The sequence below is a fragment of the Zalophus californianus genome, chromosome 14 (assembly GCF_009762305.2).
Source record: "Zalophus californianus isolate mZalCal1 chromosome 14, mZalCal1.pri.v2, whole genome shotgun sequence".
Taxonomy (NCBI): domain Eukaryota; kingdom Metazoa; phylum Chordata; class Mammalia; order Carnivora; family Otariidae; genus Zalophus; species Zalophus californianus.
Genome location: NC_045608.1, coordinates 15,204,377 through 15,215,954, shown reverse-complemented (window position 1 = coordinate 15,215,954; position 11,578 = coordinate 15,204,377).

Sequence of the window (11,578 nt, the reverse complement as noted above, 5' to 3'; positions counted from 1 at the left end):
AATTCCATTGGCCAAATAAAGTCCCATGGCCAAGTAGGATGTCAGTTGGGGGGATACTCATCCCATTGGAAGGGATATAAGAAAGGGACGTAGGGACGAACTCAACAGGAGATCAAAGAGGACAGTAGCAACAACTATCTGAACAGAGAAGCGACCACTTACTGGAAGATAGGACGTGCGGAGAAGTGAATCCGAGGCGATATTCGGGAGGATAGACGGCGGGGGAGGGGCCTCCGTCGGCCTCTTCTGGCAAGTGATAGAGCCGCGGAGCACAAAATCGGACATTTTAGAAGCTGGCTCCGCTGAGGGACGTCGCTCCAGTGGCTAAGCGGGGGGTGGAACCCTCGCGGGACAGTGGGGTCTCAGGACCCTCAGGGTCACAGAAAGACCGGGGGAGCCTGAGTGCGCCAGAGCTCCCAGGTATCGGAGTGGGGAAGCCGGCTGCAGAGACGGAGCCGAGGCGCAGGCTCTCAGCTTGGGGTTGCCATAAACTGTGATCCGAGGCCCAGTCGGGCCACTGCTCCTCCAGCAGGGACCCAACAGGTGACAGATCCGGGGAGACTCCCCTTCCTTCCCGGGGCGGAGCGGCGCGGGAACGCACCGCAGGGATCTGCTGGGTTTGGAGACTCCACACGGGGTCGGGTGCCAGAGATAGAAATGCTTGGTCACAGGCCGGGTGAGCATGGAGTGCGGCTGGAGACCGGGGACACGGGAGTGACTGCTTTTCTCTGGGGGCACACTGAGGAGCGGGGCCCCGAGTTCTCGGCTCCTCCAGGTGGAGATTGGGAGGCCACCATTTTTGCCCTGGTCCTCCAAGGCTGTACGGAGAGCTTGCAGGGAACAAAAGCTCCTGCGATCAAACCCAAGCAGCTTGCTTAGCCCGGACCGACAAGGGCGGGGCAATTCCGCCTCCGGCAAAGACATTTGGAAACCACAGCAACAGGCCCCTCCCCCAGAAGATCAGCAAGAACAGCCAGCAAGCCAAGACCAAGTTCACCGATCAAGGAGAACGGGAGAACTCCAGCGCTAGGGGAATACTGCACATAGAATTCATGGCTTTTTTTTACCATGATTCATTAGTTCATCAAAGTTAATTTTTGGTAACTGTTTTTTTTTTCTTTTTCTTTTTCCCTTTTCCAACCAACATCTTATCAATCTCTTTTTAAAAAAAAAAAAAAAACATTTTTTATTTTTCATTTTTAGAGTCATATTTTATCCCTTCATAGTAGTTACCCTTATTTTTGGCATATATATATAAGTTGTTCTCTCTTTAAAATTTTGAGATACAGTTTCTTCTAACAGATAAAAATATACCCTAAATCGCTAGTGTATGGTTCTGTTCTAGTCTCCTGCCTGATCACATTATCTCCCTTTTTTTTCTTTTTTAAATCTTCTTTCTTTTTTCAAACAACTTCTTATCTTATCAAGTCCTTTTATAAAATCTTTTATAATTTTCATCTTTACAGTCATCTTCTATCCCTTCATTGTACCAACCCTTATTTTGTACATATATGTCTTTCTTCCTTTAAAATTTTAGGAGGTACTTTTTTCTAACAGACCAAAATACACCCAAAATCTAGTGTGTGGCACTGATCTATGCATTAGCCTGATCATATTTGATCACATTCTGCTTTTTTTGTATTGTTCTATTTTTGTTTTTATCTTTTTTCTTTTTTCTTTTTTCTTTTTTCCTCTTTCTTTTTTCTTTCTTTCCCTTTCTTTTCCCCTGGTTTCAGGTCTTTTCTGATTTGTATACAGTATATTTGTTGGGGACGTTGTAGCATTTTGTTCTCTCATTCATCTATTCTCCTCTGGACAAAATGACAAGACGAAAAAAATCACCTCAGCAAAAAGAACAAGAGGTAGTACCGTCAGCCAGGGACCTACTCAATATGGACATTAGTACGATGTCGGACCTAGAGTTCAGAATCATGACTTTAAAGATACTAGCTGGGCTTGAAAAAAGCGTGGAAGTTATTAGAGAAACCCTTTCTGGAGAAATAAAAGAACTAAAATCTAACCAAGTCGAAATCAAAAAGGCTATTGATGAGGTGCAATCAAAAATGGGGGCACTAACTGCTAGGATAAATGAGGCAGAAGAGAGAATCAGTGATATAGAAGACCAAATGATGGAAAGTAAAGAAGCTGAGAAAAAGAGGGAGAAACAACTACAGGATCACGTGGGCAGAATTCGAGAGATAAGTGATTCGATAAGACGAAACAACATTAGAATAATTGGGATCCCAGAAGAAGAAGAAAGAGAGAGAGGGGCAGAAGGTATATTGGAGCAAATAATAGCAGAGAACTTCCCTAATGTGAGGAAGGAAACAGGCATTAAAATCCAGGAGGCACAGAGAACCCCTCTCAAAATCAATAAAAATAGGTCAACACCCCGACATCTAATAGTAAAACTTACGAGTCTCAGAGACAAAGAGAAAATCCTGAAAGCAGCTCGGGAGAAGAGATATGTAACCTACAATGGTAAAAATATTAGATTGGCAACAGACCTATCCACAGAGACCTGGCAGGCCAGAAAGGACTGGCAAGATATCTTCAGAGCACTAAACGAGAAAAATATGCAGCCAAGAATACTATATCCAGCTAGGCTGTCATTGAAAATAGAAGGAGAGATAAAAAGCTTCCAGGACAAACAAAAACTAAAGGAATTTGCAAACACAAAACCAGCCCTCCAAGAAATATTGAAAGGGGTCCTCTAAGCAAAGAGAGAGCCTAAAAGCAGCAAAGATCAGAAAGAAACACAGACAACATACAGTAACAGTCACCTTACAGGCAATACAATGGCACTAAATTCATACCTTTCAATAGTTACCCTGAATGTAAATGGGCTCAATGCCCCAATCAAAAGACACAGGCTATCAGATTGGATTAAAAAACAAGACCCATCCATATGCTGTTTGCAGGAGACTCATTTTAGACCCAAAGACACCCCCAGATTGAAAGTGAGGGGGTGGAAAACGATTTACCATGCTAATGGACACCAAAAGAAAGCTGGGGTGGCAATCCTTATATCAGACAAACTAGATTTTAAAACAAAGACTGTAATAAGAGATGAGGAAGGACACTATATCCTACTTAAAGGGTCTATCCAACAAGAAGACCTAACAATTGTAAATATCTATGCCCCGAACATGGGAGCAGCCAATTATATAAGGCAATTAATAACAAAAGCAAAGAAACACATTGACAACAATACAATAATAGTGGGGGACTTTAACACCCCCCTGACTGAAATGGACAGATCATCTAAGCAAAAGATCAACAAGGAAATAAAGACTTTAAATGACACACTGGACCAAATGGACTTCACAGACATATTCAGAACTCCATCCCAAAGCAACGGAATACACATTCTTCTCTAGTGCCCATGGAACATTCTCCAGAATTGATCACATCCTAGGTCACAAATCAGGTCTCAACCGGTACCAAAAGATTGGGATCATTCCCTGCATATTTTCAGACCACAATGCTTTGAAACTAGAACTCAATCACAAGAGGAAAGTCGGAAGGAACTGAAATACATGGAGGCTAAAGAGCATCCTACTAAAGAATGAATGGGTCAACCAGGAAATTAAAGAAGAATTAAAAAAATTCATGGAAACCAATGAAAATGAAAACACAACCGTCCAAAATCTTTGGGATACAGCAAAGGCAGTCCTGAGAGGATAGTATATAGCAATACAAGCCTTTCTCAAGAAACAAGAAAGGTCTCAAATACACAACCTAACCCTACACCTAGAGGAGCTGGAGAAAGAACAGCAAATAAAGCCTAAACCCAGCAGGAGAAGAGAAATCATAAAGATCAGAGCAGAAATCAATGAACTAGAAACCAAAAGAACAGTAGAACAGATCAACGAAACTAGGAGCTGGTTCTTTGAAAGAATTCACAAGATTGATAAACCCCTGGCCAGACTGATCAAAAAGAAAAGAAAATGACCCAAATCAACAAAATCATGAATGAAAGAGGAGAGATCACAACCAACACCAAAGAAATACAAACAATTATAAGAACATATTATGAACAACTCTATGCCAGCAAATTAGATGACCTGGAAGAAATGGGTGCATTCCTAGAGATGTATCAACTACCAAAATTGAACCAGGAAGAAATAGAAAACCTGAACAGACCTATAACCACTAAGGAAATTGAAACAGTCATCAAAAATCTCCCAAGAAACAAAAGCCCAGGGCCAGATGGCTTCCCAGGGGAATTCTATCAGACATTTCAAGAAGAATTAATACCTATTCTCCTGAAACTGTTTCAAAAAATAGAAATGGAAGGGAAACTTCCAAACTCATTTTATGAGGCCAGCATTACCTTGATCCCAAAACCAGACAAACACCCCATCAAAAAAGAGAATTACAGACCAATATCCTTGATGAACATGGATGCAAAAATTCTCACTAAAATACTAGCCAATAGGATCCAACAGTACATTAAAAGGATTATTCACCACGACCAAGTGGGATTTATCCCTGGGCTGCAAGGCTGGTTCAACATCCGCAAATCAATCAACGTGATACAATACATTAACAAAAGAAAGAACAAGAATCATAGGATCCTCTCAATAGATGCAGAAAAAGCATTTGACAAAGTACAGCATCCTTTCCTGATCAAAACTCTTCAGAGTATAGGGATAGAGGGTCCATACCTCAATATCATAAAAGCCATCTACGAAAAACCTACAGCGAATATCATTGTCAATGGGGAAAGGCTGAGAGCTTTTCCCCTAAGGTCAGGAACGCGGCAGGGATGTCCACTCTCACCACTGCTATTCAACATAGTATTAGAAGTCCTAGCCACAGCAATCAGACAACAAAAAGAAATCCAAGGCATCCAAATCGGCAAAGAGGAAGTCAAACTCTCACTCTTTGCAGATGATATGATACTTTATGTGGAAAACCCAAAAGACTCCACCCCAAAACTGCTAGAACTCATACAGGAATTCAGTCAAGTAGCAGGCTATAAAATCAACGCACAGAAATCAGTGGCATTCCTATACACCAACAACAAGACAGAAGAGAGACAAATCAAGGAGTCGATCCCATTCACAATTGCACCCAAAACCATAAGATACCTAGGAATAAATTTAACCAAAGAGGCAAAGGATCTGTACTCAGAAAACTATAAAATACTCAGGAAAGAAATTGAAGAAGACACAAAGAAATGGAAAAACGTTCCATGCTCATGGATTGGGAGAACCAACATTGTGAAGATGTCAATGCTACCTAGAGCAATCTACACATTCAATGCAATCCCCATCAAAATACCATCCACTTTTTTCAAAGAAATGGAACAAATAATCCTAAAATTTGTATGGAACCAGAAGAGACCCCGAATAGCCAGAGGAATCTTGAAAAAGAAAAGCAAAGCTGGCGGCATCACAATTCCGGACTTCCAGCTCTATTACAGAGCTGTCATCATCAAGACAGTATGGTACTGGCACAAAAACAGACACATAGATCAACGGAACAGAATCGAGAGCCCAGAAATGGACCCTCAACTCTATGGTCAACTTATCTTTGACAAAGCAGGAAAGAATGTCCAGTGGAAAAAAGACAGTCTCTTCAACAAATGGTGTTGGGAAAATTGGACAGCCACATGCAGAAGAATGAAACTGGACCATTTCCTTACACCACACACAAAAATAGACTCCAAATGGTTGAAAGACTTAAACGTGAGACAGGAGTCTATCCAAATCCTGAAGGAGAACACAGGTAGCAACCTCTTCGACCTCAGCCGCAGCAACTTCTTCCTAGAAACATCACCAAAGGCACAGGAAGCCAGGGCAAAAATGAACTATTGGGATTTCATCAAGATAAAAAGCTTTTGCATAGCAAAAGAAACAGTCCACAAAACCAAAAGACAACCGACAGAATGGGAGAAAATATTTGCAAATGACATATCAGATAAAGGGCTAGTATCCAAAATCTATAAAGAACTTATCAAACTCAACACCCAAAGAACAAATAATCCAATCAAGAAATGGGCAGAAGACATGAACAGACATTTTTCCAAAGAAGACATCCAAATGGCCAACAGGCACATGAAAAAGTGCTCAACATCGCTCAGCATCAGGGAAATCCAAATCAAAACCTCAATGAGATACCACCTCACACCCGTCAGAATGGCTAAAATTAACAAGTCAGGGAACGACAGATGTTGGCGGGGATGTGGAGAAAGGGGAACCCTCCTACACTGTTGGTGGGAATGCAAGCTGGTGCAACCCCTCTGGAAAACAGTATGGAGGTTCCTCAAACAGTTGAAATTAGAGCTACCATTCGATCCAGCAATGGCACTACTGGGTATTTACCCCAAAGATACAAATGTAGGGCCCCGAAGGGGTACGTGCACCCCAATGTTTATAGCAGCAATGTCCACGATAGCCAAACTGTGGAAAGAGCCAAGATGTCCATCGACAGATGAATGGATAAAGAAGGTGTGGTATATATACACAATGGCATATTATGCAGCCATCAAAAGGAATGAGATCTTGCCATTTGCAACGACGTGGATGGAACTGGAGGGTGTTATGCTGAGTGAAATAAGTCAATCAGAGAAAGACATGTATCATATGACCTCACTGATATGAGGAATTCTTAATCTCAGGAACAAACTGAGGGTTGCTGGAGTGGTCGGGGGTGGGAGGGAGGGGGTGGCTGGGTGATAGACATTGGGGAAGATATGTGCTACGGTGAGCGCTGTGAATTGTGTAAGACTGTTAAATCACAGATCTGAAACAAATAACGCAACATATTTTAAGAAAAAAGAAAAAGAAGAAGATAGCAGGAGAGGAAGAATGAAGGGGAGTAAGTCAGAGGGGGAGACGAACCATGAGAGACGATGGACTCTGAAAAACAAACAGGTTTCTAGAGGGGAGGAGGGTAGGGGGATGGGTTAGCCTGGTGATGGGTATTAAAGAGGGCACATTCTGCATGGAGCACTGGGTGTTATGAACAAACAATGAATCATGGAACACTACACCAAAACAAATTATGTAATATATGGTGATTAACATAACAATAAAAAAATTAAAAAAAAAAAAAGAAAGGGACGTAGGGATGGGTCTATCAACTAGAGAAGGACTCTAGCATCTAGAGGGTAGAGGCCAGAGATACTGCTAAAACATCCTACAATGCACAGGGTAACAAAGAATGATATAGCCCCAAATGTTAAGCAAATATTTTGACTACTTAATATAATCTAACACCATGGCTCTCAATTTTGCTCCCCAGGGAACATTTGGCAATGCCTAGAGGCATTTTTGGCTATCACAATAGAGGAGATGCTACTGGCATTTAGTCCATGGAGGCCAAGAATGCTGCTTAACATCCTACAGTACATAGGAAAGTCCCCCACAACAAAGAATTATCCCACCCCAAATGTCAATAGTGCTGAGATTGAGAAACCCTAATCTACCACAGGAGGCAACGAGGCTCATTCATTCATTCATTCATTCATTCATCTTCATCAGAGATTCACTGAATGTCTATTGAGTGTCAGACACTGTGCTAGTCCCTGGGGATAAAATAGAAGTAAACGTAAGTACAATTCCTGCTCAAGTGGATTTTATACTTTACTTGGAGAGGCAGACATTAAGCAAATAATCACACTAATGAGTATTTCATGACAAACTAAGATAAATGAAAGAATGGAACAGATTCTCTGAGAGTTTATTCTCTGAGAGAGATTAGGGGAGTCTTTTACATGAAGTGACAAGAATTCTGAAGGGTGTGTAGGAGTTAACTAGATAAAGAGGACAAGGGAGTTCTAGGCATAAACGTAGAAAGGAGCATTTTTGGCGGTGGGGGATAGGAAATAAAAGGTCAGTGGAATGAACACACAGAAAGTAAGGGGTGAGTGGTGTATGATGTAGCTTAAGAGGACATCAGGGACCAGATCATCCAGGGCTTTGTATGTAGACCAGTTTAGAGAATTTGGTTTTTCTCTTATGAGTAGTGAGAAGCCACTAACAGGTTTTAAGCAGGGAATGAATTATCTAATTTGCTTTTTGAACAGATAATTCAAGGTGCAATGTGGAGAATGGCATAGAGGGGGTAGAGGGTGTAGAGGTGACCCAGGGAGACCTGTAAGCTGACTGTTACCTTCGTCCAGGTGAGAAATGGTGGGGGCTCAGTGGGGTGGTGGAGGGGAAGACAGAGAAAACTGAATATATCTGAGAGCTAATCAGGATGTGGGATGTGAGGAGGGGAAAGGTATTTGGACTGTCTTCTAAATTTCCAGCCTATATAACCAGATGGATGGTCATGGTGTTCACTGAAATAGGAAACACTGGAGAAGGACTAGGTTTGGGGGCAGGGGAGGAGGAAGACAATACACTATGATAAAATATTAGTTTAAGTTGCCTTTGAAGCAGCCAGGTAAAAATATCAAGAAGGCAGCTGAATATACACGTCTGTGACTCAGAGGAGAGGCAAGGCTGATGTTATTAATATAAGAATCATCAGAATACAGATACTCAACCCTGACATTGCAGCCTTTGACTTAGACCCCAATCCCTGGCTTCATCATTTGTGGCTGGTTATCCTCGACTAAATGGCAGTAACCATAACAACTCTATAAAAATAGAACCGCTTGTCTGCCTCCCTCAGAATTCAATCATTCATTCAATAGTTTTAGATCTCATCATTTGTGACTGGTTATCCTTGATTCAATGGCGGTAGCCATAACAACTCTACGAAAATAAAACCACTTATCTGCTTCCCTCAGAATTCATTCATTCATTCATTCATTCATTCAACAAACAGTCATGCATGTTATTGTGTACCAGCCTTTGTCCTTGGGGGCTGATGACACAGCAGTAAATGAGAACAAACAAGGTTATGATCCTTGCAGGCACTGAATATTTTATGACTTCTTTCTTTGTGTGGATTGCTCAAAACAACTGACCCTTGTTTTTTCATGCCCAGTTTGGAGTACATCATCCCACACTGAAGGAAATGCCTGTAAAATGACCTCAAAATTTTAAGAGGATAATAGAACTATAGTATCTCAGCCTTGTTTTGGTAGTACGCATTCAGTTCACTGATGTAAAATAGATTTCTTCTCACATGCCAACTTTAATCGATTGGTAATGGCTGCGTGAAGGGGTAGGCTCAGAATGATTCAGCTGAAAAAGAGATCAATTAGTGATGTCTGCAAAGGATTTGATATGGGAGAGTGGAATGCAACGTATGTACTGCTGAATTCTGTTTGATAATATTTTGCTAAGGAATTTTGTGTCTATGTTAATGAAAGATATTGGTATGTTATTTTTTTTTAATGTCCTCATCAGATTTTCTTATCAGAGTTATGTTGGCCTAATGATACAAGTTGGAAACAATTCTCTTCCTTAATTTCTGAAAGGATTTGTGTAATCTTAGCCTATTTCATCCTTAAATATTTGATAAAATGGGCCTGTAGTTGTAGAGGAGGGAAGGCGAGGAGAAGTTTTAAACTGTGAATTCAATTTCTTAAATAGATACAGGGCTATTTAGATTTTCTATTTCTTCTTCTGTTAATTTTGGTAAGTTATATTCTTCAAAGAACTTATACATTGAATTGTCAAACTTAACACATTCATTTAAAAGGTGAAGAAACTGAAAGCTTAGATAGGACAACTGGCATGCCCCAGGTCTTACAGTAAATGACAGGTCAAATATATGAGCCTGGGTCTTCAGAGGCTCAGTCAGTTGCTCTATCTACAACATCCAGATTTATCCTACTTCCAAAGCCACAGAGAAACTGTCCAAGGATCTTGCCAAAAATGGCATATACATGCATTTTAAATGCCCACATGCTCCAGTATTTGGCATAAGCTAGGAGAAAAAGAGCTGTCTAGGGTAAAAATCACCTTCATCAGCACCAAACTGGACCCTCAGATTTTAACCAGTCTTACCCACCAAAGTCTGAGGCTTTTTAAGAAAATTCATGGATCACAAGAAAAAGAAATCCACTCTGTTCAGGTTGCCCTCGGAAGCACCCAGTCTGCCTTTCCCCTGGGTGCCCTCTGCTCAGTGCAAGAAGCCAGGCTGTCCATGCAGATTATTTCCCCCTGAGTCTGGGCCTGGTCATTAGAAGACAAAGTCCCTAGGGAGCTTCTCTGCCTGACCTGACCTACTTAGATGTGTCATGCCTAATGAGAGTAAGAGTGAGGCTAATAGGGATGGACAAGAAGGCAGGCTTGGGGTGGCCCAAGGGAGATGCACTCACAGAACTTGGCTCAAAACATTTCTGGGGGAAGGTCTCTCTAGGGGAGAAGCATCTGTTAAATCTGGCCACATCAGCACCCTGCCTGAAAATTTTCAGTGATACCCATGTATGTTCATGAAATAGTCCAAACTCCTTCACATGGCCTCCAAGGCCTTGCATGGCCTGACCACGCCATGTTTCTTTCTCCACCCTTCCCCCTGACCACTGTCTTCTTTGAGTGAAATGGACCTACTTTCAGTTTCAACATAGCAACAAGCTGCCTCATCCCTCAGGGCCTTTGCGTAGGCTGTTCCCTTTGCCTAATATGTTCTCCTCCTATTTTCACTTGGCTTGTTCTATTTGATCTTCAGGTCACAGCTTAAAAATCATGTACTTCAATAGCATTGCCCAACACCACAAATCTGTGCTCCTTCTTGGGGCATCTACAGCCCACGGCACTCACCCTATGGCCACATTTACACGTTGCTTTGGAATAGACTGCCTCTCTATCTACCAGTATCCCCCACAACTCTGTGAGCTACGTGGCCTCTCCCGAGTCCCACAGTCCTATGACCAAGTGCCTACCTGACATCTTCACTTTGATGCCTATAAACATGAAACGACATGGAAGAACCTTAAATGCATCTTACTAAGTAAAAAAAGCCAACTGGAAAAGGCTACATGCTGTATCATTCCAACTATGTGACATTATGGAAAAGGCAAAACTATGGAGACAGTAAAAAGATCAGTAGTTTCCAGGGGTTGAGTGGAGGAAGGGATGAATAGGCAGAGCACAGAGGATTTTTAGGGCAGGGAAAGTGTTCTGTATGATATTGTCATGGTGGACACATGTCGTTATACGTTTGTCCAAGCTCATAGCATGTACATCATCGAGAGTGAAACCATGGACTTTGGGTTATAATGATGTGTCAAGGTAGGTTCACCAATTATAACAAATATATCACTCTGGCCAGGGATGTTGATAGTGAGGGAGGCTGCGCAGGTGTGGGGGCAGCGGCATATGGGAACTCTCTCCTTTCTGCTCCATTTTGCTATAAACCTAAAACGGCTCAAAAAAATAAAATCTATTAAACAAAACAAAAGAAACCTCCTCTTTTCTCTCTCCTTCCCACTTCAACCAGCAGAAAAGGGGCAGGAAAGTGTGGAATGCAGGGGAGAAAGCAGGCCTAAGTACAGCCAGGGCCAGGACACAGAAGGGGAAACTGTCAGTGAAATCTAAGATTGAAGTTAAAAAATGGCCTGGTGGTCCAGGCTTTCTTAATAGCCCAAGGAGACTGACAAGTTATGGAATCCAACTGACTTACCAAGTAGCAGGAAGGTGGGATGTGGGTGGGAGGTGTAACAGAG